The sequence below is a fragment of the Dermochelys coriacea genome, chromosome 4, assembly GCF_009764565.3.
Source record: "Dermochelys coriacea isolate rDerCor1 chromosome 4, rDerCor1.pri.v4, whole genome shotgun sequence".
Classification (NCBI taxonomy): domain Eukaryota; kingdom Metazoa; phylum Chordata; order Testudines; family Dermochelyidae; genus Dermochelys; species Dermochelys coriacea.
The window spans coordinates 41,367,514-41,392,125 of NC_050071.1; the positions used below are offsets into that span (position 1 = coordinate 41,367,514).

The following is a 24,612-nucleotide window of genomic DNA, read 5'->3' on the forward strand; positions in this document are numbered from 1 at the left end:
GTTATGAGGCTTAACTAATGAAGCACTTTGAGATCCTTGGATGAAAGTTACTAATCAACACAAATTGTTTTATCGTTAATGTGGGTATTGTAAAATTAAAGAGGGGACCTAGTTACTGCTGTCTGTTATTGTAACCAGACATGAAGATTCAGAAACCTGCCTAAATGTTTTTTCACTATCAGGAAAAAGAGTAGGCTGCCGATGATAGGATTTCAGGGTCTATTAATGTTACATTTGTCAGAATGTAAAGTCCATCCTGCCAAATAGAGAAAGATTTAATAAATGAATGGTCTGTTTGTTATTTTTTAATTTAGGACTAAAAACCTAACTAGAAAAGAACCCGATTCTGGTCTTAGTTATATGAACGCGTTACCATAATGTGACTTCAGTGGATCACTGTTAATTTACACTGATGATAATAAGGTCAGAATCAGACCCCAAATATCTCCAAGAGCTTCAAGTCAATTTTTGTTCCCGAGATGACTGTTGTACATTTTGAGCCCAAGCCCCTCCTTCTATCTATATACATACGAGTCTGACTAAGGTCAGCAAGCTCGCAGATCTGGGTCCTAGCACTTTGTTAGCGGGTAGCTTAGAGCCTGGATCCTGCTGTGACTTGGGTCCAAGCCCTGTCATTTTGCAGTGTAGATGCAGCTCGAGCTACAGACGAGAGTCAGAAGGTCTGCTTCATGCACTATGGACATATCAGCATGGCTATGGAACCCAGATGAAGCAATTGTAAACTTAGATTTATAATTCAGTGTAGACACTCAAGCACGGGCCTGGAAACACCGACTTCACAAGCCCAGTCTCACAGGCCCCAGGCACAGCGTGCAAAGTACGCATACCCTTAGAGGTTTAACAATATCCCAAACAATTCTGAATCACCGAGTGAGAATAAGTTTCCATGAAAGCATATTTACTGCCCACTGTATATACATGCTGTAATACAGGGAGTTAGGAACTTTGAGAGCTTTCTAGCGAAACAGGCAGTTGTCCGAATTTTTTTGGAAATATTATATTGCTTTGTTATTTTTGACTGAAAGTTTGAAAATGCTTCTTTTTCTTAAACTGATATGCTTCTTTTACAAATTCTGCTCTCAGCCATTCCATCTCAAATATTCCATGTTTTCAAGGAACATGTGATATTTTGGATTAAAATGCCTGATTATTCCATATGTTAAATTAAGTTAAAAAAAAAAAACCACCAAAGTATAGTGCTAAATTCTATTTGTTTTATTCATGCAACCTGAAATATACTTATTTTTAATACGGTAATTTTAAAAAACTTCTTAACAACAAATCCTCCTTAACTTTAGAATAAATGTTTTAAATTGACTGACAAAATCTCTTATGAAATTAGAAGTTCAATATCCCATGTGATTATAATTTTTTTTTTATTCATTATATCCCATTGGTGAAAAAGCAGACAGACAGACAGAGTTCTTCCCCAAATAAATACAAGTCACTGTTAGTCCTAAAACCCATACTCATGCACATAATTTCAACTCAAGAGCATAATCCCATGAGAATTGAGCTGAGTTTTAGGAGCCAATTCCCCATTTCAGGAATAATTATTTTCTTTAACCCTATGTTTTGTTAGGGGAACAGAACTAGTGTAGAATAGGAATCTTTATGTCTGTTTCCTTTTGTTTCCCTTTGCATCCTAACCCCCGCTGGCAGTTCTAAGATACTTGGCTTTCTTAAACAATCATCATCATCACCCCAATCTGTAAACAGTTTCTCTCAGTATTTTGAAATCCAGGAACTGTTGCAAATTAAATTTAGAATGGCTGAATATAAACAAATTAGTAGTAAATATACTTGATCTAAACAAAAAAGCAAAGTGCTCTCAACCTCATGCCATCATGGAAATTTTGGAAAATGAGGCCGTCTATTTAATTCTTTTTGATCTGTGCAAAGAACCTGGGAATTTGTTACACTCTATTAGTAAGTGTGACTCATTTAAAGTTTATAGAAGAAGAAACAGTTTCTCTAACATGGTTCTTTTGGCAGCAATGAGTTTAAAATGGAAGGAGATTAAGAGTATCAAACTTTGAGCTTAATAAAATTATAACATTGTTTAAAGTTTTTTTTTGAAAGTAGTAATAATATACTTAATTAAGAAGACAACGATTCATGGTAGAAGTGTCAGTTTCATTAGTATGTCACATTGTAAGTGTCTGAGGGTCATACTTAGAAGGGCACTCATATCCGGGACCAGTGGTGAGGGGAATTAAGTGGAAGAAATAAATTATTGCCTTCTGTTTTTCAGATTTCCAGGTGTTGTGGGCTAGCACTACTGCTTCTGATCTCTGCCATAATGCAGACAAACAAACAATCTCCTCAATTACTGGATTCCATTATCCAAAAAACAGGGTGGTATAATTTGTCATACAGTAAAACTTTGATTACCAGAACCTCAGTTATCACAATCTCATGTATCCTTCAACAGACTATTAATTACACTGAAAATTATCTCAATTATCTGAATGTATTCAGTGTACCCATGAGATGCAGAAAATGAAAGTCATAGTGGGTATCTGTTAAGTATAGTCTACAGTAACATTTAGTGTTAGACAATACAAATGATGTTTTCAAGCTATTAGCTAATACTGGATTTGTATTATATATTAACACATTTTTCTTTTATCAGAATACTTAATAGAGGTCCAGATTCTTAGCTAGTGTAAATTGATATATATCTATTGACTTTAATGGAGCTATGCTGATTTATACACACTGAGGATCCATCCCATAAAACACTTCAGTTCTCTCTCAAAAAAGTAGTATCGGATTTCACACCTGTTTCCTTAAACATGCATTTTGAAGCTCAGAAAGTTACTTTGAAAAATACAGTGTTGTCCCCGGCAAGAACTTTGTGCTTTTGACATACCTCACACATGACCTGCCTGCAAGAGCCATCTATGTAGCTCATATTAATTTCTTTTGGTTTACATTTCACTACAGTGCGATAAAATATTGATTCTTCTACAATCCAGTAGGTGAACTAACAAAGCTAAGGTTAAGTAATTAATCCTAAAATAACCAAATTATTTTTGTATTTACTCTTGTTCTTTACAGATTTCAGAGTAACTGCATCCTCCTAGAGTTTCATTTATTTTCTTCATCTTTTAAAATGTTCTTATTGAGTTTTGATTTATTGCTCTAACTCATTCCCCAAATTAAGGGGCAAATACTTCCCCTTCATTCAAGTTTTCAAAAATAAAACATCTCCTCAGCTTTCACAGTTCTTTCTAACATTGTTAGTTTCTTTCTGAGCCAAGCATTCTTTATTTCACCTTGTAAAGCATCTGCATATAGAAGATATTTCTGTTTTGTAAGAGCTAAACATTGTTGTCAGGGAAGTTATTTCCAGTTACAAAGAAAAGTGCATTTGGGGAAATATAGCATTTATAAACATTAAATACACAGGACTTGATTCTCTTCTAGTCTTACTTACATAGATGTAAAAATAAGGTAACTCTATGGACTTGAATGGAATTACTCCTGATTTACACTGATGTAAGAGAAAGGAGAATATTTTCTTTTTTCATTTAAAAAAAGGCACACAAAGATATTGAAGAGTACAATTTAAAAGTACTTTGACAGCTTCACCTCGTTTGTAAGCATTACGTCATATGTATAGTACATGCATTATATTATACACCCCTTATTCCAACTGCATATTACTTTTGTGTAATTAAATAACAATTATACATCTCAAGAGTATTCTTGGGCATTTCTGCTGTTTACAAGCATATTTGTTCATAAAATGCACACCCTCTATCCTTTATTTCAATCCCACACTGCTCTGTCTGTTAATCAAGCAGTGAAAGCTTAAAAAAACCCCAACCCAAATACTTTCTTTTATTTTAAATATTAGTGTTTGAAAAGGCAGTCCAAAGAACCTACCTTCTGTTCCGCATTAATTAAGTTTTCTATGTATTGAAAAATGTTAAATGTGCTTTTTCCATTAGACTACCCATAATGGAGAAAAGGTGCCAAGCTAGCAAAAATATGTGGAAACACTAAATCTATACTGTATCCACTGGCATAAATTACCTCCTGAAAAGAAATTTGAAGAATGAGTGAAAAGATAAATACACACATAGCAAAACAAATACAGATTCTGAAAAATAAGATAATGAGGGAAGACTGACATTGCCCCTTGAAAACAGTGATGTAATGGTTTTATGCTTTTATTATTAATGTAAAGTTTAATGACTTCAAAATGAATGCAAAGTCAAACAAGACTTGCTATTCCCCTAAAAAAATCTTTACTGTAACAGAAGCCAGTACCCAGATGTTCTGTGGTTAAATCTGTTGCTTCATTGCATAAAAAGTACCACATACAGTGAAACACATTACTGGCTCTCCTTTATCCAAATCTGGTCAGAGTTTTGGATTGTTTTTCTAGCAATCTTTTAAACTGACATGAGAGGCATAAAAGGTGGTCTCTTACAGATCTGTATGATGCCATCTTGAAGTGTAACCACTTGCAGAAATGAACTGGGATTTCATTTAGTAAACTGTTATTAAGGTCCTTTCAAAACAAAGTACAGAAGAAAAAAGCATAGCTCTGAGTGTAATAAATTTAATTCACACAAAACAAAACAAAAAAGACCAAAGACATAGTGGGTGACACATTGAGATTAAACACACCACTCTGCCTTTATAATTTTGGAGCTTGAACCTGAAAGACTTTAGGCATCCTCTACTCCTACTGTCCTAAATGGGAGTTTTTGCTCAGCACCTTGCAGGATTAGACCCTTTAGTAAATTAATACTTGGAGATCTGACTCTGTCTAATCCTGAACCTCCAATGGAGCAGATATGAGAATCGGAACACTGTAAAACACTGGAAATAGGGCAGATGGTCCCACAGTCTTATCCTGGGATCTTCAATCGTCAGCCGAACATCGAATATATGGTGGATAGTGCAGGCACTACATGATTTTAAACAGCTTGCTTGGCTGTTTGCAACCTAAATGATGTTGTGGAAACCTAAATGTTGTTCCTGTATTTTCTCAGATAAATGTTTTCCAAAGCAGTCAGCCAAAACTAAATAGACTATGGAACTCTTCCTGATATTGGTGAGAAGCCCTACGAATTTTAACAGAACTACTCGCATGAGTAACTGCTCCACAACATAAATGCTGTTCAACCCTGGACTGCGTAACTTTTCTGTTCTCAATTAAATAGTACTTATTATCATTGTGCTAAGCTTCCAAAAGAAAGAAAGGTGGTTGCAGCATTATGTAGCATGAGGTATATTTCCATGAAATGAAAAACATGTTATACGCATGCTGTTGGCTCTGACATGTCAGGTATGCCATGAAATGTCACTGCTAATTTGGTATAAGATTGATACAGTTTAGATAGCATGTAGCAGTCTATACACAGATGTGTGGCATATCTTTCACTTCATTTACATGCATATGACAAAAAGATGAATTCCCCACCCTAAAATTAGAGAAACAATTTTTATTTTGCTGTGAGCTCTACCATTCAGTTCTCATCTTGGAAATATGACATGCCTAAAAATGACACTTAAAAAAAAACCCCACCCTAACTACCAACAAAACCCAATACATTTCAGAGTTTATTCAAGTCCTCTTTTGACATATCAGAATGTAGGTCTAAGAAAAGTTGTTACAGTTCCCCTTTAAATAGCATAAAATGTAAAAGCAAGATTGCGCATATATTCTGTAATGCCAAGTTCTGTTTAAGAACAAGGTCAAAACTGTAGGAGAAAGAGGAGGCAAAAAAATCAGTCAAAAATCCCTCCACCCTCAAAATATTAACAAATTCTTGACATTGTTCCAAATACATAAAAAGAGCTTTTTCAGTGGTACTGTGAGCTTGACCTCAGCAGATCTACTTCTGCATATACATATCTCCTGAGTAAGTATGAGAAAGACGTGGGGAGGATAAGTTATTCCTGGCAAGAATCAATTGAAACTTGCCATTCTTAAAATAGGTAAGGTGTAGCAATTGGGAGTGGATAGAATGGGAACATGGGGCTTAAAGTGGATCTGGAAATCTCTAATTCCACATGCTGATAGCACTCATCACCACAGATCTAAGTGCTATTTTATGCAAGGTACACTATGACTAAATCAGCATTACCTGTCAGTGACTACTATCATATACAATAGCCCAATATTAGCCTACTATTGGATATCTTGTATCTGATTCACTGTGATAGGACACTAGTGTTACACAGATATAACTATTGATTTAAATTTCAGCAGATTTAAACATCAGCAGAATTACACTTGCGTAAAACTGGAGTAACCGCTGCCTTACAAGGGCCCTCGCATAGATCCCAGGATTGAGAACGGATTCTTCATTTGAGTCATAAAACCTTGTCTGATATTGACCGAAAACAAACAGAATATATTCCCTATTAGGGCCCCTGTCTTCTTCTAGGTTCTGTCTAGCACACTAAAAGACATCAATAAAAAAAGCAATTACAATGGTATAATTCTGTGAGTATGGGGAAGAAGACACTCTTCCCCATTCTTTGGTTGGGGAAGAAGGCACTGAAAACTGCACCAGAGAAACTACCTTATCCCTAGAGCAGTGGTTCTTAACTTTGGGGAACGCACCCCCTGGGGGTGCAAGATGCCCTTTTTGGGGGTGTGAGATATGCCAGATTTTTTTTAGAAGGTAAATCATTGAAAAAACAAATTAAGCACAGGCACGTAAGTACAACTACTTTGTTTCATCAAACCTATGTATTTAACAACATTATACATTTTTAACGGATTACTGTAATATACAAACAAAATATATCTAGGTTTAGAGAACTGACCTACTTCAATGATTTTTGATAAGGGGTGCAAGAACATATTTTGAGAACCAAAGGGGTGCAGACTACAGTAAAGGTTAAGAACCACTGCCCTAGAGTGACCCACTGTGGCTATTTCTAATGCAGCATTCTGTCTTTATGGCACTGGCAAGGATATTACATTTATCCATAACAATAAGCGAACTAGTTTTTGGGAAAAGCATGATGCTTTACCACTTGAATGTTAAAAGGGTCCAGAACAAATAAACTTGTGGAACTGACTTTTTTAGATTAGGGTCACCCTTCAATTAAATACTTTTTTAAAGAGATAACAGCTGTATCTGCAAGTGATTAAAAGATACTTATAGTCTTTGTCTCTGTTCTTTTGAAATAAACGTGTAACCCAAACTACACATAATTCGTAGTAAATTCATCTTGCTACCGCCTTATTTTTGAATTATAGTTACTAATTCAAATAGTGCGATTGCCTGACTTGCTTGCTTAGTTGATATACCCCATTCACTCTATTTAAAAAAGTGCAGACAAAACTAAAACCAACACAGGCTGTCTGAAAACAATGTTTGTTTCTAGAGTGTTTGGTAAGGATTCATAGTTAAGAGTTGGGGGCAGGGGGGTGTCAGCAGCCAGCTTTCTTTCCCTTGAATAGGAATGTTTCCCAGAAGGAGTGAATATAACTTTATCTAAACCATCTTCTCTCATCCTCTCAAAATAAAAATGTATTGGAAGAATTTCAAAATAATCCCTAAAACACATTGACATTGAAAATGGGAATGTAAATAATTTAGTTGTCCCTTTTAGGGTTAAAAAAAAGAAAGAAAAAAACACACCAAAGGAAGGAGAAAAATAAGGACATTTAGATCCCACTGAAAACCTTAGCCCAGCATTTCAAGTAATCACTCCAACTTCAGCGTTAAGATGCAGTTTTTCTGAGATGTATTCTGAGCAGCATGCGGTGAGCTGCGGGAAAGTGTCATACCCACAGGACTCCCCCAAACAGAGAGCTTTTAGCACTGTTTGATCAGAACTTGACAGAAGGGGGGGGGGATTAAATTAGGTTTAAAAGCATGACTTTCCCTGGCCTATATCCCTGCCTATTTCCTTCTCACCTTTCCATCCATCCTATTCTTTGGGATAATAATCATAACAAAAAGGGCAACCCCAGCAAATCCTCAACAACTGCTCCATGTTAGCGGAGAGAAAGAGAATATGGGGAGCCAAAGGCTTTTTTTCTCAACTGGAGGTGTTGGGATGCGGGCAGGGAAACGCAGGGCGAGCCACTGGGAGTTTAGAGAAAGTAGGAAAAGACACAAAACAAGACCACGGAACGTCACAGAAAAGAGGAAATCTGATCAGAGCCGCAAGCTCCTGGTGACTTTACTCGCACGAGGCAGCCTTCCACAACCGAAGTTGTGTGACCGCTTTAACCCCACCTGCGGCCCCAGGAATTTGACCCTGCATAGGATGGGAAGAAAGAGAAGGACAGGACGGGATTGGATCGAGGATTGTGAGAGGGGGAAATCCAATCCCGTGGGGGAGCGGATGGCATCCCGTTTCGACAAGTATCTGCAGCTGGTAGATAGAGGCCTCCAGTGGTTGAACTTGTGTTGATCCCTTCAGCTGAGCTGTCTGCATCTCATCACCCGTATCATCGCTTTCCCTTAGTAAGAAGTACCCATAAACACAACAGCACCTTACAAAGAGTTTCCAGAATGGCAGCTGACACCCGGAATAGTTAAAGGGGTTTGAATTGGGGCCGGGCTAATTCTCACCCCTCCGCCCCTACAGGGAAGAAGCCACGGTGGGTGAAGACACAAAAGATCAGACGCAGGATCAGGGCAGACGGACCCGAGGTTTTGCTCATGAAAGGGGGCTTTGCTTCAATCTATTCACAAAGCAAACGTTTCCTGCCCCTGGATCCCCGTGGGCTGGGTTGGTGTGTTATGTGAAGCGTCCCGCAGCTGGAAGAGGGGCGCACACAAGGTTAACCAACCAGCCCCCAGCCACCAACCTGTTTTCCAAAGCTCATTCCAGATGTGGAGTAAATCAGCACCGGTGCCTGGCGAAGCGGGACCGTTCCTGGTACCCAATCGCCCCGTCCTCCTACCCCCGCCCCACCCCAGCTAATTCTCAGGCCACCCAGCTTTCGGGGCGCTGCTGCTCAGCCCCCTGGAGTCCCAGCAGGCGGGGCCCCACTCCCCATTGCGCTGCTGCCCAAGGCTTCGCCCCACTCCCCGGCGTGGTCCGCCCCGCGCACAGAGCGGGAGGCAGCGCTGGGAAGAGGTGGGCCGCCGCCTAAAAGCCCTCGGACCCCTCCGCATGCTCCGGTCCTGGCCCCGCGCGGCGCGCCCCTCCTCTAGCGCCCCCGCTGAGCCCCCTCTCCCCGGCTCTGGTCTCAGCTCCCCCCCGGGACACACACGAGGCACTGCACGGCGCTCCGCTTTGCTTACCTTTAAAAGTCCCGCTCCTCCCGGGGAGACGAGTAAAAGCCCCGGGCTCGCAGGTGCTGGTTACCGCGCTCGGGGAACGTCCCTCTTGCTCGCGGGCCTGCCTCCCCCCCACGCACAGCCAGGATCCCAGCCGCAGGAGAAGGCGAGTCCCCGCTTCGCCTTGCCGCGAGCCGGGCAGGGAAGCGCGGCCCCCCAGCAGAGAGCGGCGGGCGGACAAAGTTTGCAGAAGGTGCACAAGCGGCCCCGGCGGGATCGCCCCAGACGGCGACAAGGCGTTTCCCCGGGGCTTTGCAACGCCGGGCGAGCCCCCGGCCGGAGCAGCATCAGCCGGAGGCGGAGGAGGGGGGGGGGGGGCCGCGGCGGGCCGGCGGTGCGGGGCTGAGGATGCTGCGGCGCGGGCAGAGGCAGGGCGAGCAGGGTCCTGCTGCGGGCGACGCGCTGGGTGACGCTCGCGGCGCCCCGGCTGCTGGGCGAGGAGTGTGTTCGCTCCGCGTGTCACTGAGGCAGCGCAGAGCCGCTCCCCCAGCCAGCCCGCTCCCCTCCCCCCCCCCGAGCTCCGCCAACGCTAGGCAAAGCCTATCCCCGCCCCGGCCCGAAGGGAACGCAGCCCACCCCTCTGCAGAACAAGGAGGGGGGGGGGGCTCGGCCAGGGCTTCCCCCCGCTGGAGAGCCTGGGACTCGAGAGCGGCTCCCCACCAGCGCGTTTCTCTGCGGGTAGCCAGGTCGCCCTCACTAGTCTAGGGAGCGCGCTGCTTCTCCGGCACTTGGCGCGCAGAACCTCTTCGAGCTACGAGCTGAGGCTCCAGGGCCCCGCTCCTAGGTTCCGTGCCCACGGGCAAGAAGAGCTCCACCGGCTTCAAGAGGCCTGCTCTGAGGAGCAGAGCTTTGCAGGACCAGGCTCCCTGGCCCTAGAGCAGCCCCCTCTCTCGCTACTATATAGTTAAACGTATCCTGGCTGCGGCTCCCCCGGCTTGGTAAAAGATTATGATGAGCACTGCGATGAATAGGATCCCCCTTGTACACAGAGGGGGAACTGAGGCACAGAGCGGTTAAGTGATTTGCCCAAGGTCACACTGAGGGAGGCATGTTTCATTTATAGCACTGTGTAAATAAGTGATTGAAGGAGGCCCTCATTTGTAAAAAAAAAAAAAAAGTGGAGTCAACTCTATTAAAGTTTGTGGGTGTTTGGAGACATGCTTTTACTTCAGTCTACTAAAGACATGGAGGCCAGCAGTGAAGTTGACCTTGGTTCTGATCTGAGTTTTTATCCCCTTCCCCATATTCTGATCAGTTTGGGGGCTGGGCTCAGGCCCATCTCTTGAAGAGCTGTATTGATATGAAAGCTTGGGATAGCAACATTACTCAAGAGTGGCAAAACAATGAATGGGTATGCAATTTATCCCAAAGGAGTGCCCCCCCCCAAAAAAAAAGTTATACCACAGGACACTGTCATGGGTTCTGCATATTCCAGAAAAAAAAAATCCAGCAGCTCTTTTAGAAATGTGAATCTCTACTCTCCAATGGTATATAATTAAGCCCCTACTTAACTTGCAATATTGCAGATTTATTAGGCTTCTGTCTCAATTTTGACAGTGGGAGCCTCTACTTTCAGCCCTGGGTGGCCAACAGTAGAAAAAAAAAATCTCAAAAATAATAATGGAAATTACTGTGAACAATAAGGTCCATAATTATTTTTCTGCAATTTTCCATGGCTTGTCCACAATTTTTTTGACAGTCATCCCACACTTTAAAAGTAGGGCCTTATATGTAACTCATTTCTATCCCTGTTATATATCAAGATGTTAGACTTGAAAAGGACTATTATTCATCCTGAAACTCAGGCCAGTGTTGCTTGGGGAGTAAACTGCAAATTGGGGTAAAAAGAGCAAACACCACCACTACACAAAGTGAGATCGGTTTGAAGCTGCTCAGGTTGTTGGAATGTTAGAAACATCCCAGAAGAGATGGACGAGTTAGAAAAGAGCAGGTGAAGTAATCAAGGGTTCGTGATCAATGGAATTTTTCACATTGATGTCACAACTAGAGACAGCTTTGGGGTTTGTGAAAGGAAGCACATGGCTCACTATTATTTAGAGGAGGCAGTAATATGAAAGAATCTGTATTGCTTTTTCTTGGCAATTTATTCTTGAAAACATGAACTGCTGCAAACATTTAAACTAGTCACTAGTAATAAAAATCTGCTACTGATTTTTCCTTAAAAAAATAAATAAAAAAATAATCAGTTTATTCACTCTCGTTCCTATGCCCTCCCACATTTTGTCTGTTGGAGTACATAAACCATGGATTTTTGTGGGAAGGATTGGAATATAAATCTAGGGACAGATCAGAGTGTAAATTAATTTACACTAGCTCACCTCCCTGGGAATATATATTTAAATAAAAAAAAATAGAAAATTCAATGTTCTGGGGGGCCAATTCTGCCAGATAATTGCTAATGACACTAGGATTGCTACAAGCTTCTACTCACCTGGCTACCTGAAGGTGACAATTCTTCTACGGCAAGAATTCTACTAGTAAGAGGTAACTCAAAAATACAAAAAAAAACACAGGATTAAGAAAAAGGCCCATCTGAGAGCTTTGGTTAAATCATTGACCTTTTCTCCCTTAGTTTCCCTATTTTAAAAACTGGGATAATATTTATCTGATGCACATGGTGGGTGGCAATAGGCATTCATAATTAATTTGTGACTGTAGAAAAGTTAAAAAAAGAGTCAGACTTTATACACAGCCCTGCAGGGACTCTAAGACCCCCTCTTATTTTGACAATTACTCTTGAAAAATAAAACACACACAAACCTCTTTTCAAATAATGGTATTTCTGCCAGAATCTCAGACAGGCTTCATTTCTGCCTCAGGGATTCAGGTGACTTACTTTCTCACTTATGGACATGTGTGCACACTTATTTTATATAAGATGAGTCAGTAAATTTGGAGTGTGTATAAAGAATGATCTCACTAACCCTCTCATAAACCATCAGGCCAGCCCTGAGCATACTGGGTGATCTGTGATCAGAGTAGGGGCAGCAGTTACATTTGGGAAGATAACAGCAATGTTTTTTAGAGCCTGCCCACAATGCTCAGGCTGGCTGATTTTGCCTCTCTGAGGTCAATAGTAGTAAAATATTGTTGGGAGGGAAGGGGGGATGGGACAGCCACCACAATTAATGAGATTATGTTTATGCACAAACAAGCAGACTATTTTTAACCCGAGGACAATTTTTAATGATAGTTCTTTGAGTGTATGACTATTTGTGATTTCAGTGGAAACAAGATAACACACAAGGGATGTGATTTCCTGAGAAGAACAAGATTTCCAATTTTTAGACATGTACAATGCTATTTATATTTGCTGGGTTTGAAAGGATGGCATGAAGTTTCTCAGCCAAGAGAACAATTTTACTTTAAAAAAAAGTTTATGCTTCCTAAATTTACAAGAAAGCAGAAAAATAGAATTGTAGTCTAAAGACACATTTTGGGTTTCAATATCTACCAGTAAGAATACCCACTTTTGATTTTTTTTTTAAATCCACAATAGGGAGTATTTCTATTGGACAAAGATTTTCAAAAAAGTCTGTTGATTTTAGGGACTTTTAAAGCATCTGTGACCATGGCAGTTATTCACCTGGATATTGCAAAGACTCACTAGGTACAGTCTTTGCAAGATTGGAATCAGAGTATGGCATCTAATGGTATGCAATGCAATGCAATGCAGGTTTGAAAGGCAGTTATTTATGTATGTGCAGTAGAGCTGAGTAAATAAAAAATATTCATAGAAAATGTTTTGTAACTTTTAAATTAATTTACTTTGGCCACATTTCTTCTTCCCTGTTTGTATTCACTATGAACTTTAAAGCAAACAAGTTTTTGTGAGTATTTGTGCCAGTAAAAGTGTCAAAGTTGTACATGCAAGTATTTGTGGAAATCAAATGATGCATTCACATGTACATTTACTGGCATTAGAAGCTGTTGAGCATTCATTCAACCAGGGAACAGAAAAAATAAATACCATGCGACTTATCTGACCAACTGCAAACAAACATCTCAAATCTTGAATATTTGCAGTAAGTCCATGGAGTAGACTGCAAGCTCTTTGAAACTGGAGCTGGCTTTTTTATTGTTATTATTAAGTTAGGTCATGATATTTTACTAGAGTTCTTAGATGCTGCCATCATAAAAATGTATTCATTATCAAAAGAAGGGGAGTTCAGAAATACATTTATGAATACCTTTGAGAAAATGTAAATCAGCATTTGACAATTCCAAAAGCAGAAAAAGAAGCTGAATTCATCCATTAAATAATTCATTGCAAATTGTTTTCTCAGCGCTAATTTACCTTAAAGGCATTTTCCAAAATAAATTTAACACCCATGCTTGCAGTGCATGCATAACAGTACAGGTGACAATATTTTCCCCCCAAAAAATATGTCGCCTAGCATCTAAATGAAAGTTAAGTAGCTACTGAAGGTCTATTATGTCAATTACCCATAGATTAAAATTTTCTAAATATATGTTGACAAAACAGAAGCAGTTAGTCTGGTGTGCCAATATTGAGCAAATTAAGGATTCCCCAAGTAACCATTGGGATGGCAGACTAACAAATTCTGAGCATAATGGGCAATTAGAGGAATTTTAACTGTACCTGTCAGTCCATTATGAGGTGCTTTGGGAATGCTTCATGGATCATCAAGGTTTGCAGCCATACCACCTCAGGCTGCGATCACCCAATCACATAAGCAAAGCAGGTCCAAGTGGAGGCCTCCATAGAAATCTAGGAAGTGGAGTTTGAGATTCTCTAGTTGTCACTTTTCTAAGTCAGCAGAGAACTAATGCCTCTATGTCTTAGTGGGACCATCCTTCTGGCTACTGGTGTCTTTCACGAGTCATAGGTTGAAAGACCCTGTGATGGCACTTTTCACTAGAATAGAAGTGTTAATGGTAGTGTCCTAAATACATTCTACTTTGGTAATTATATTTGGCTTACTTAAGGCTGTCCTGTAGTTTCAATTGCACAAGACATCAGCTTTCTTTTCTCAACTGTTGTGGGGCTTGAAGTATGATTACTTGCATGCACTGGCAGGTGGTTACATTTCAGAGATGGATGAAATGATGGCCTCTGTATGCACTGCATAAGTTTTAATCAGATTGGTAAATTTGTTGAGTTATTTGGATCTTTGCATTAGTTGCATTGCCACTTTGACAACTCAAATCCTCAAAAAGCATAAAGCAGTGCGTCTAACACTTCCACTCAAATTATAATGCTTCACAGCAACTACTACAATCAATGGCAGGACTATAATAATTCTATAGATGTTGTCTTGGATCTACTGTCATTTCAATTATGGTTTCTTATAGATTTTAATGAGAGACATTTTATTTTCTCACAAGAGCAAGAAAACAAATCAAAAGCATATGCAGCAGTTTGAGCACAGCTTGTGATTTAACGGAATATTTATACTGCATTACTTAAATGCATTGGTGTGAGTGAAGGTCAGGATGAAATGAGAAGATTCAGCAGTAAACAGTGATGTATGTAAATTTAAGACACCCAATAAGCCACATCTAGCTGTGGTTTAAACTGGCATATTAACATTTAAATCAATGGAGTTTTACCACTTTACATGAGGGCTGTTTTTGATTCTTTATCTGGGACTGGTTTTGGACTCATTATCCAATCTGTTAATAAAATGTGGACTCTATATATATATATATATATATATATATATATATATATATATATATATCTCACACAAAATGTTTTATTTATTTGGGACACCTTTTAAGGTCACTTCATATAGCTAGTTTTATATCTACAGTGTTTTCACCCAAAAATCCTACTGTATTATGAACTGATTAATATAAACACTAAAATATGATTTATTGAATCAGACTAGTTAACAGAGGGCTGCCACATCTCAACTGAAAAACATCTATTGTGAAAAAAGTGTGGGTATTTGTTTTAGCTTGCCAAATCTGAAAAATAGTATAAAACCAGATCAAAGATAAGTGGCTTCATTGTAAAATCCAAAATCTGCATGTGCAAGGTAATGAGAAACAGGGCTCCCTCATGTTCCAAGCACTGTTTCTCAATCTTAATTACACTTGGTGGGGGAGAGGGGAAGAACTGCATTATATCAAGCTATTTAAAAAAAGATTAAACGATTTTCTGTATAATAAATTGTCTATGAATCATTTAAATGATTTCAAGTACATGATGGACCCATTAAAGTTTGATGTAGAAATGTATATTGCTCTAGTTAAAACATGCAAGTTTGTTAAAGGTGAGAAGGTGCGAGAATTCAGTGCACTAAATAATAGGCGTAGGCCACTTTGATCCTGAGCGCTTGTTCTTTAATTTTGATGGAACTAGGTTCCCCCATAGAGCTACTCCAGGCCAAGATTCCTATTGCACTCTTTCTTAAGCCCTTTGTCAGAAGCTGTTTATTCAGGTTATTATTTGAAGTACATGCATCATGTTTTCTTGCAGTGGCCAACAATTTGATTTCTTGACACTAAGGGCCAGACGAGACCTCTAAAATTGTATCCTAAGTTGTTTTGTCTAATTTTTGTGTACCCAAAACCCAAGTTATGAACTTGTACACAAAACTTGTTACCAGACATGTGCAAATGCAGCTTGCACACACAAGTCTGACTTTTTGCATATGAAAAATCCTAAATATTAAAATGACATCTATAGTTCTGAGGCCCAGCCTAAGGCCCCCTTAAACATTTCCCTCCCTCTATATGGTTTTAACTTAACATGTATAGGTAAAAAACAAACATAAAATCAGAATAGTTTTAAACTACTGGGGATTTGGTTTTATTTTATATTTTATGACTCAGAAGGAATAGCTGTCGTACAGAACCTATGACACTGCAAAGGCATTTGTGACACTCTCAAGGCCAAGAAATAGTCTGGTACCTGTGAATGGCATTAAAGGCTACGTATTGCCTTCAGTTTGTGCATGGAACTTCCATTGATCTCAAGGCACTATATGGTCCTTAGGCATCTTGAACTGCCATTTTAAGACCATTTGGTAACTCCAGTGACGTTGGGAAAACGATTTTCAAACCGACCTCATCAGAGCTGCATAAAAGTATCTGGAATTAACTAGTGATGGCTTTTTTCTTTCATAATTGCCCCAGAAAAACCAGGATTCACAAGGGATCATTTAGTGCCTAGACCACAGGTAATGAAATTCAGAATTATTAGGAGGATTAACATTTGTATACAATATCACCATAACTATATATAGCACTTTAAGAGCACAGTGAAACTACACTGATCAAGCTCACATGGCAGGATTATTTAATTCATGAGCAACAGTGTTTGAGAAAATCTGAACATGGCAGAATAGGAACAGCTTGTTTTATGGGAACATAAAAAAAAAACTTAAAGGAAAGTAGTTGGTTATTGGCTGGGTCCTGGAAAGTAAGATACATTATTTTCTTTGTCTGGAAGAGTTCAAATCATATTCGATTCTCCCTAATTGACATGGAGCAATAGAAGATGACAAGCTGGTATCAGGACTAGGCGTTATCCTAGTGACTGAAAATAAAAGAAAATAACCCCTGGGCTTCAGCCTTATTTGTTTTAATTCAAATTCTGCATTATTGACTTTAGCAACTACAAAACACAGTTAAATGAGGCATGATAGAGCATGTGGCTTCTATAAAATAATAACTAGCAGCTAGAAAGCACTTAGATCAAAGAGTGTATCCATCTATATTAACTTAGATGTCCTACTTCTTTTTTCTCTCACCCAAGAGCTCCCAGTGGGTGTAACAACTAATTGTAACATTTCATGTGTGCTAGACATTCATTTATGCAGAAAAGGACAGAAAGGTACGACACACCAGTTCACTATAATTTGCTAAGGCATTGTTGAAGAGAGAGGCTATTGCTTTAAGATTGAATTCAGAGGTACAAATACAGAGCCAAATGAACATACTTCTGGTGGTTATGAGCAGTATCTGACTAACATCTCAACAAACTGAAGTAAACATAAGAATGAAAAGCATTACACACAAATGTATCTGATATGATGCATCTGAAGAAGTGGGTTTTTTACCCACAAGAGCTTATGCCCAAATAAATCTGTTAGTCTTTAAAGTTCCACCGGACTCCTTGTTGTTTTTGTGCATAGACTAACATGCTACCCCCTGATACTTGACACACAAATACAGTAGATGATCAGCAAGGGCCTGTTTTTTAAAGATATTTAGATCCTATTCTCAAAAGCATCTAGTTGCCTAGCACTCAAAGAAATCAATGAGTTTTAGTGCCTAGATGCTTTTGAAAATCCCACTAGGTGCCTAAATACCTTTAAAAATCTGGCCCTAAGTACCTTTGAAACCATGGTGCTTTGTGCAGAGTTTGCCATATGATTGAAACTTTTCATTTCTCTGAGGTGTTAGTTTGCATCACACTTTCCCCATAAAACAGGGGTGGGGGTAATAGGTGCCTATATAAGAAAAAGTTCCAAATAAATATCAGGACTGTCCCTATGAAAACAGGGATTTACAATTTTTCCTTTTGAAACGTTGCATATTAGTTCCTTTCTGACATCCAACATTTAAAAAAAGGAAAATTAAGTGGAGACAAATGTTATAAACTAAGGAGTGCTGCTGTATAGTTAGTTTATAAGAGTGTCCTGGAACTGTTGAGAGAACCTGGGGTGATTCATGCAAAGCCTGCTCTGGATGTTTCCAGATTCTGGAAAGCCTCTTCTGGAAGTTTGGGCTACAGAAAGATACTTTTGAACTTTGGAATTTGTGTTTAACAGCTTTCAGTTTTAGCAAACTCATTCTAGGTAGCTTCAAATGAGGCAGAAGCTACTTATAGGTACTAAATAATTCTCCCATAAAACACTCCCAGTGCTGCAATCCCAATCTGAATGGCACTGGGTCTGTTCAAGGTCCCAGGGAAATTTGTTGCCATGGAATCAGATAGTTAAACAGAAAGATTAAACGTTGTTTGCTTCCTTAAACTCTAAGCCTGAAATGAACCTAAGAACTAATGGGCCAAATTCTGCTCTCAGGTACGTCGAGCAACTCCACTGATGTTAGAAGGGTTACATAAGGGTAATAGAACAGAATTTAGCCAGTATTTCTGGCTATCCTATTAAAATGTTGTATAACTGGTGTACACTCATTCCCCCTTATCTGAAGGGGGTGAAGTATTCTTAGGACAGGTCACTACACATTATACTCTGGGGGGGGAAAAATCTCATTGTTGCCTGCACCACCCATGTTGAAGATAAGCACAACACCTTTGCAGGCAAACTGTTTACACTATTCAGTAATGTATTAAGTTAGGTGTTTGGTTACCTGGAGAACAAATGTGCTCCTGAAAAGGTTTGAGACAGTTCTGTGAGCTGCCACGGGTACCCGCATAGCATATACGGAGGTACACGGTGGCAGTGGTGTGCAAATGTATCTGTGGTTTCTGAATACACAATATTATTCTTTTAGAAAAAGTGGACAAACATGTTTAATAGACAATCACACTTAATCCTTGTTTTCTTTCCCACACTTAAACGTTTGAATGCTTTTTTGTTAAGCACTGTAAGCTTAGGGATGGTTCCTTCTCCCCCTTCCCAACAGTATATTTTTCTCTCTTACCCATTAAGCAAGCTTCTCAGTGCACTGATTTTAGACATGTTTTATAAACTAAGGTGTTTTAAGTTGTTTTAAACTGTTGTCATTAAACCCGTGAAACGGAGGTGGAGAGGAAAGGGAAGGTTTGAGAAAGAACGAACAGAAACTTTTCAGCAGCCCCAAACTAGAGATTTAAAAAAAACAAAGAGGGTTGAAGCAGACAAATAAGGATGGCTGCAAAAAAGCATTTCTTTTTCAATTATGAAATTTTAAACACCAATGGAGTTTTCCATTAAAGGCAAGCATCTCTAAAAGTCAGAACTGCCATTCAGTTTAGCTCTGTGACATGAAAAATTCAGTGCAGATCTGTTCTGCATCCTATTTTATCAGCTTTACCAGCAAGCTCTTTGGAAGAGCTTTATCCATCAAAACAACAGCTCCATCTAGTGGGTTGTCATAAAAAGGTCAAAATAGCACAGAGTAGCACTTTTTTTTTTCCCTAAGGGCCACAATGCTGTTGATTATTTTACTATCCGACTTCTTGAGAGCAGGATTTTGTGATGAGAACAATTCTAACAAACAGCTCTCTATCTTCAATCTTTAAGTTGTATTTTAATTGTTCACTATGACAGGTTTCAGAGTAGCAGCCGTGTTAGTCTGTATTTGCAAAAAGAAAAGGAGTACTTGTGGCACCTTAGAGACTAACAAATTTATTTGAGCATAAGCTTTCGTGAACTGTAGCTCATGAAAGCTTATGCTCAAATAGAATTTTTCACTATATTTTCACATACTAAAGTATTCTTTTCAGAGATTGTGCTGTGTGTGTATAATAGATATAGATATTATAAAAGCATTCCCACCACCTAAACATTTAGGTCTTGCAAGGCAAAGTCACCAATAGGCTTCGGTGAGAAAGTCTCCCTCTTTATGCAACATGGAAATAACTTATGCAATGATCTTAAAGCATTTTGCAAATATTAAATACATTTTACATCATCATTTGACCGATGGGAAAAATGAGGCACAGAGAGATTAAGTGACTTGCTTCGGGTAACACAAGTCAGTGATAGAATCAGGAGTGGAAACCATTCCCAGTTACCTACTCTAGTGCCCAGAAATTCAGCCTCTTAATTGTACAAAGAATCACCTCATGGGACAAACAGGCAACTCAGATAGTTCAGAGAGAGTTTCCAAATTTGTTCTTAAGACGGTTGTTATAGTTGTAAATTCTGTGATAGGACATTGAGTCAGTGTTTAGTTACTATTACGGATATTTTACTGAGTCTACTTACGAAAGCTCCTTCAAGATCTGTGCTTCCTGTCTTAAATGACTGGAAGTTAAAAGCCAATGCAGAAGATTACAAATGAATTCTACATTGAAAAAACAAAACAAAAAAAAAAAAAACACACACAAACCAAAAACACTTTACTGATTTAATTGGCCAGGGACTCAACTAATATTTGATCTTGTCATATTTTCCCCCCTATTTTTGCCCAATACAGTGTGCCTGAGTACATGTGCAAATCCAAAGAACAAAATCATGTAACAACTGGAAAAGTTTGACTCTATGGATGCCCACCACACCAGCAATCTTTTCTTGGTTAAAAAGAGTGTCGTGTATAGGAATAGAGCAGTAGCCCTTTAAAGAGTTTCCTGAGCCCTCTAGTGGAGTTCACTGTGTTCTATGTTATGGGAGCCACCAGAAATCAGCCAGAGCAACAAGATGCATATAGTTAAGCCTTGCATGTTAATGTATAGTCAGTAAACATTATTAATGGGTTTTTCCCATATTAATGTTTCATAAAGAACAAAAGACAGAAATTCTATTTACACTTCCCTGGGCAAAGCACAGCAGCACACCAAAGGATATTCAAAACAGATTTATTTGGAAATCCTAACAGTTAGGATTTCTAGAAAATGGGCAGTTGAAAAGAGAACTGGAGAAGGAACTGAAGATGTGTGTGTGCGCGTGGTCTTATGGTGAACCCATGGATATTCCTAAAGATATTAGGAAGTCTGTGTAGACATGCTCACAAACAAACAGAGTCCTAAAGACCAGCAAGGAACAGACAGGATAAACGTATTGAATCCTTCCCCTCATTTTTATAATACCCGATTTTCTGTGCTTCTGCAATCGGTAAACCAGATATATGGGATAGAAAGAGCATCCTTGAACTAAAAGCCTGGAAAACTGGAATCATCTACTTAAAGACAGGTTACTCTATGTAGAGTCACTGTAAGCATTTTTGGACAGGCCAATGAAGCAATTTTTCATGCCTGATCAGTTTGCCTCCTGATTTTCACACCCACAAACATAACCAACATTCGTTCATTGTAAGCACTACTAGGCCTGAGGATTTTGAAGATGGTTATCAAGATTCTTTGGGACACCCCAACACTTAATCTATTTTAATATAAAAATAGGCATGCAAGAATTTTCATAAGCCCCAAACTGCCTACTGCAGGAGAATTGGAGTCCAGGCAGCTAGGGCTAGGGTCCACACAAATATGCCAGTCTTAAGAATTTTTGCAAGGGAGAATTATCCAATTAAGCCGAGTCTGGGAGGCCACTGCAGGTGTGTGTATGCCTTGTGGGGACTATGACCACTTATACAGCTGTATGCAAACTTGCATTGCTAAAACTAGGCAGTGAGGAAGCATTAAATTATTATACCCATTTTATAGTGTAGGAAAGATTAAACTCCATGAACAAGACTGTAGATAGAGTACATGTCAAAGCTGGGAGGGATTAAAATGCAAGCATCCTTTTGTTTTTCGGTTCATGCTCTGTTCAGGAGACCACACCAACCCTCATGTTGTTGAGCTGCCCTTCTTGTAACAGGCTTACAGTGTCCTTAGTCTCACTGGTGGCAGCCTGGGCAGCCATCTCAAGGGACTCACATCCATAGATTCAACAGTCCCCAAAGGGCAGCCCTGCGGGACTGTGTGACGGAGTGCTGTACTCACCACAGTTATGGCACCTCCTCCTGGGCATTCTGGAGAATAGCTCACCAGGATAACACTTGTCCCCATGGCTGCAAGCCATCCCTCCACCTTTGTCTCTTTGTCTTCAGCCCCTCTCTTGCTCCAGGAGTTGCTGCGGCCTCTTTGTGACTCAGCCAGCCTATACACTTCCCCACGGGTGGTTGAGAAACCCAGGCCTGCCTGCCCTCTATACCAGGTTCCAGTTCAGGGATCTTCTAGTCAGCAGTCAAGGTCTGTTCCACCTGTACCTTGCTGTATTTCTCTGAACCCTTTCCTAACCTACCTGCTCTCCTTTCCTTCTCTGGGTCTGCCAGCTTCACTGCTTCCTCCTCCCAGGGAGCAACTACAGCCTGCACATTTCTGTAGCCTCTCAAACACTCCTCCCTCTTTCTAGAGAGCGAATACAGCCTTTCCCAGCACTTCCCTCTGTTACCAGCTTCCTGGCTTATATAGGTCCCAAATGTTCCTGCCCAGCTGACTTTCTTCTAATTGAGGCTTCTCTTGCAGTCTTAATTCCCCGCAGCTTGCTGCCTAATAGGCTAATTGGCCCCTTTGGCCTGCCTTAACCCTGTCAGGGCAAGCGTGGGGAAGGCACCGCATGACGGGCTGTAAGAGGGATCGTGAATTAAAACAAGGTCTTTATATCTCAAAAATCAGCAACCAGCTTTCATCCTCAGCTAAAGGTTTGCACTGGTTACATTTTCAAGGAGGTTTGAGAGCTTCTCACCTTCTGCCTGCAACAAATATCCTTTAAAGTAAAAATAATGGAAAACAGAGTGGCTCTAACATTTCCAGGTACAGTAGAACCTCAGAATTATGCGCTAACCGGTCAACCACACACCTTATTTGGAACTGCAAATATACAATCAGGCAACAGCAGAGCCAAATAAAATAAAAATACAGTACAATACTGTGTCAAATGTAAAGTACTAAAAAATAAAGGAAAAGTTTAAAAAAATATTTGACAAGGTAAGGAAACTTTCCATGCTTGTTTCATTTAAATTAACATGGTAAAAACAGCATTTTTCTTCTGAATAGTAAAGTTTTAAAGCTGCATTAAGTCAATGTTCAGTCGTAAAGTTTTGGAAGAACCACCATAATGTTTTGTTCAGAGTTACAAACAACCCCCATTCCTGAGGTGTTTGTAACTCTGAGATTCTATTGTAAATCAAGTTGGGTGGTAGGGGCTGGCTCTGATTCTGACACTAAATGAATCAATGTAATACAAGAATGAGAGCTTTCTTCCCAGCAAAGGTAGGATCTGAAGTTTACTTCTTTCCTGCTATGTTTAACAGTTCACAAAGAAAGTTGTGGGAGACCAGAATTTGCTACAAGTATTATTTTATTTGGATATCCTGATTGTGTTTGGAAGAACTCTGGAGAAAGTTGAAGAAAGATTTCTAAAAGCATTAATCTGGTTAGAAGCCTATAGACTGAAGCTATTAATTGATAAATGCCAATTCTGCCGGAGATCAGTCAAATAAGTGGGTCATATTATGTCTTAAAAAGGTGAAGGTATAGATCCTGATAAAATAGAGGCACACACTTATATGGCCATGCCCACAATATTACATAGACCTCAAGATCTTTCTATGATTTAGTGGCTACTACTGCAGATCTGTGAAGAATGCTATTAGTGTAAAGCCATTGAATGAATACCAGGCAATACCAGTGCAGTACAGAAAAAAGGAAATGCAAGTCAAAAACTAAGAAGTCCACAAAGTATCTTGATAGGGTTGCCAGCTTTCTGACTGAACAAAACCAAATACCCTTGCCCCACACCTTCTCCGAGGCCCCGTTTACTCTATCCTCCATTGCTCTCTCCCCCCCCCTCCTTCATTCATTCATTTTCATCAGGCTGGGGAGGGTCCCTTTTCAACCAGGTGTTCTGTTGAAAACTGGATACCTGGCAACTCAACTTCTTGAACAGAAACATTATGAGCCCTGGAAATCCTTTGGGACCCGATGAGATGAGACAAGGCCTTCTGATAGTGGAAACATAAGGAACTCTTCTGGTCTACAAGATCACACCTGAGACAAGGCAGGGTCAAATAAACATAGTACATAGGAAATAGAAAAGGAGTACTTGTGGCACCTTAGAGACTAACAAATTTATTAGAGCATAAGCTTTCGTGAGCTACAGCTCACTGCATCGGAATGCATCCGATGAAGTGAGCTGTAGCTCACGAAAGCTTATGCTCAAATAAATTTGTTAGTCTCTAAGGTGCCACAAGTACTCCTTTTCTTTTTGCAAATACAGACTAACACGGCTGCTACTCTGAAAATAGTACATAGGAATCTCCTCTTACCTATAGGAGACGTTCTATAACTTTGGATCTGAGCAGCAAAAGGCTGCTGGAAAGAAGTCACCAGACAAAGCTTGTGTAACCCACATACCGTCTGGGTGTGGTGTTCTGTCCCAGCTGGTGGCACCGGGACCACTTAAAGAGAGAGAATTAAATAAGTCTGCTCTACAGCCTTAGCTAACAGGCAGTTGGCTTTTAGCTCATGCCGTAGAGACTCATGCACTAAGCTCCTGAGGTCCCCAGTTCGATCCCGCCCACCGACGAGGGTGGTTGTCAGCGGCGTTACAAGTGGGGACTCCTCTGGGATTTCAGTTGGGAAGACTCTGAAGCTCCGGACAGGCTTCCTCAGCTAGGGGAGGTATGTAACCCACACACAACTTCTGGGTGTGGTGTTCTCTTCCATCTAGCGGCACAGAGATCATTGAGAGAGATAAATAAA

At 39.9% G+C, this 24,612-nt stretch overlaps 1 protein-coding gene across 4 annotated transcripts in view; it reads right to left on the minus strand.

Moving 5' to 3' along the window:
- Nucleotides 1–22,292, minus strand: part of NDNF (neuron derived neurotrophic factor) — a 43,791-nt gene extending 21,499 nt beyond the window's left edge. The window contains exon 1 of one of the 4 annotated variants that reach the window (XM_038399670.2): nt 22,151–22,292. The gene's annotated coding sequence lies outside the window, so the exon portion shown is untranslated. Of the gene's footprint in view, nt 1–8,824; nt 9,081–9,263; nt 10,009–21,849 lie in introns of those variants that run through there. The other 3 variants (XM_038399669.2, XM_038399671.2, XM_038399668.2) reach the window with 3 other exon arrangements.
- Between the last annotated feature and the right edge of the window lie 2,320 nt (nt 22,293–24,612).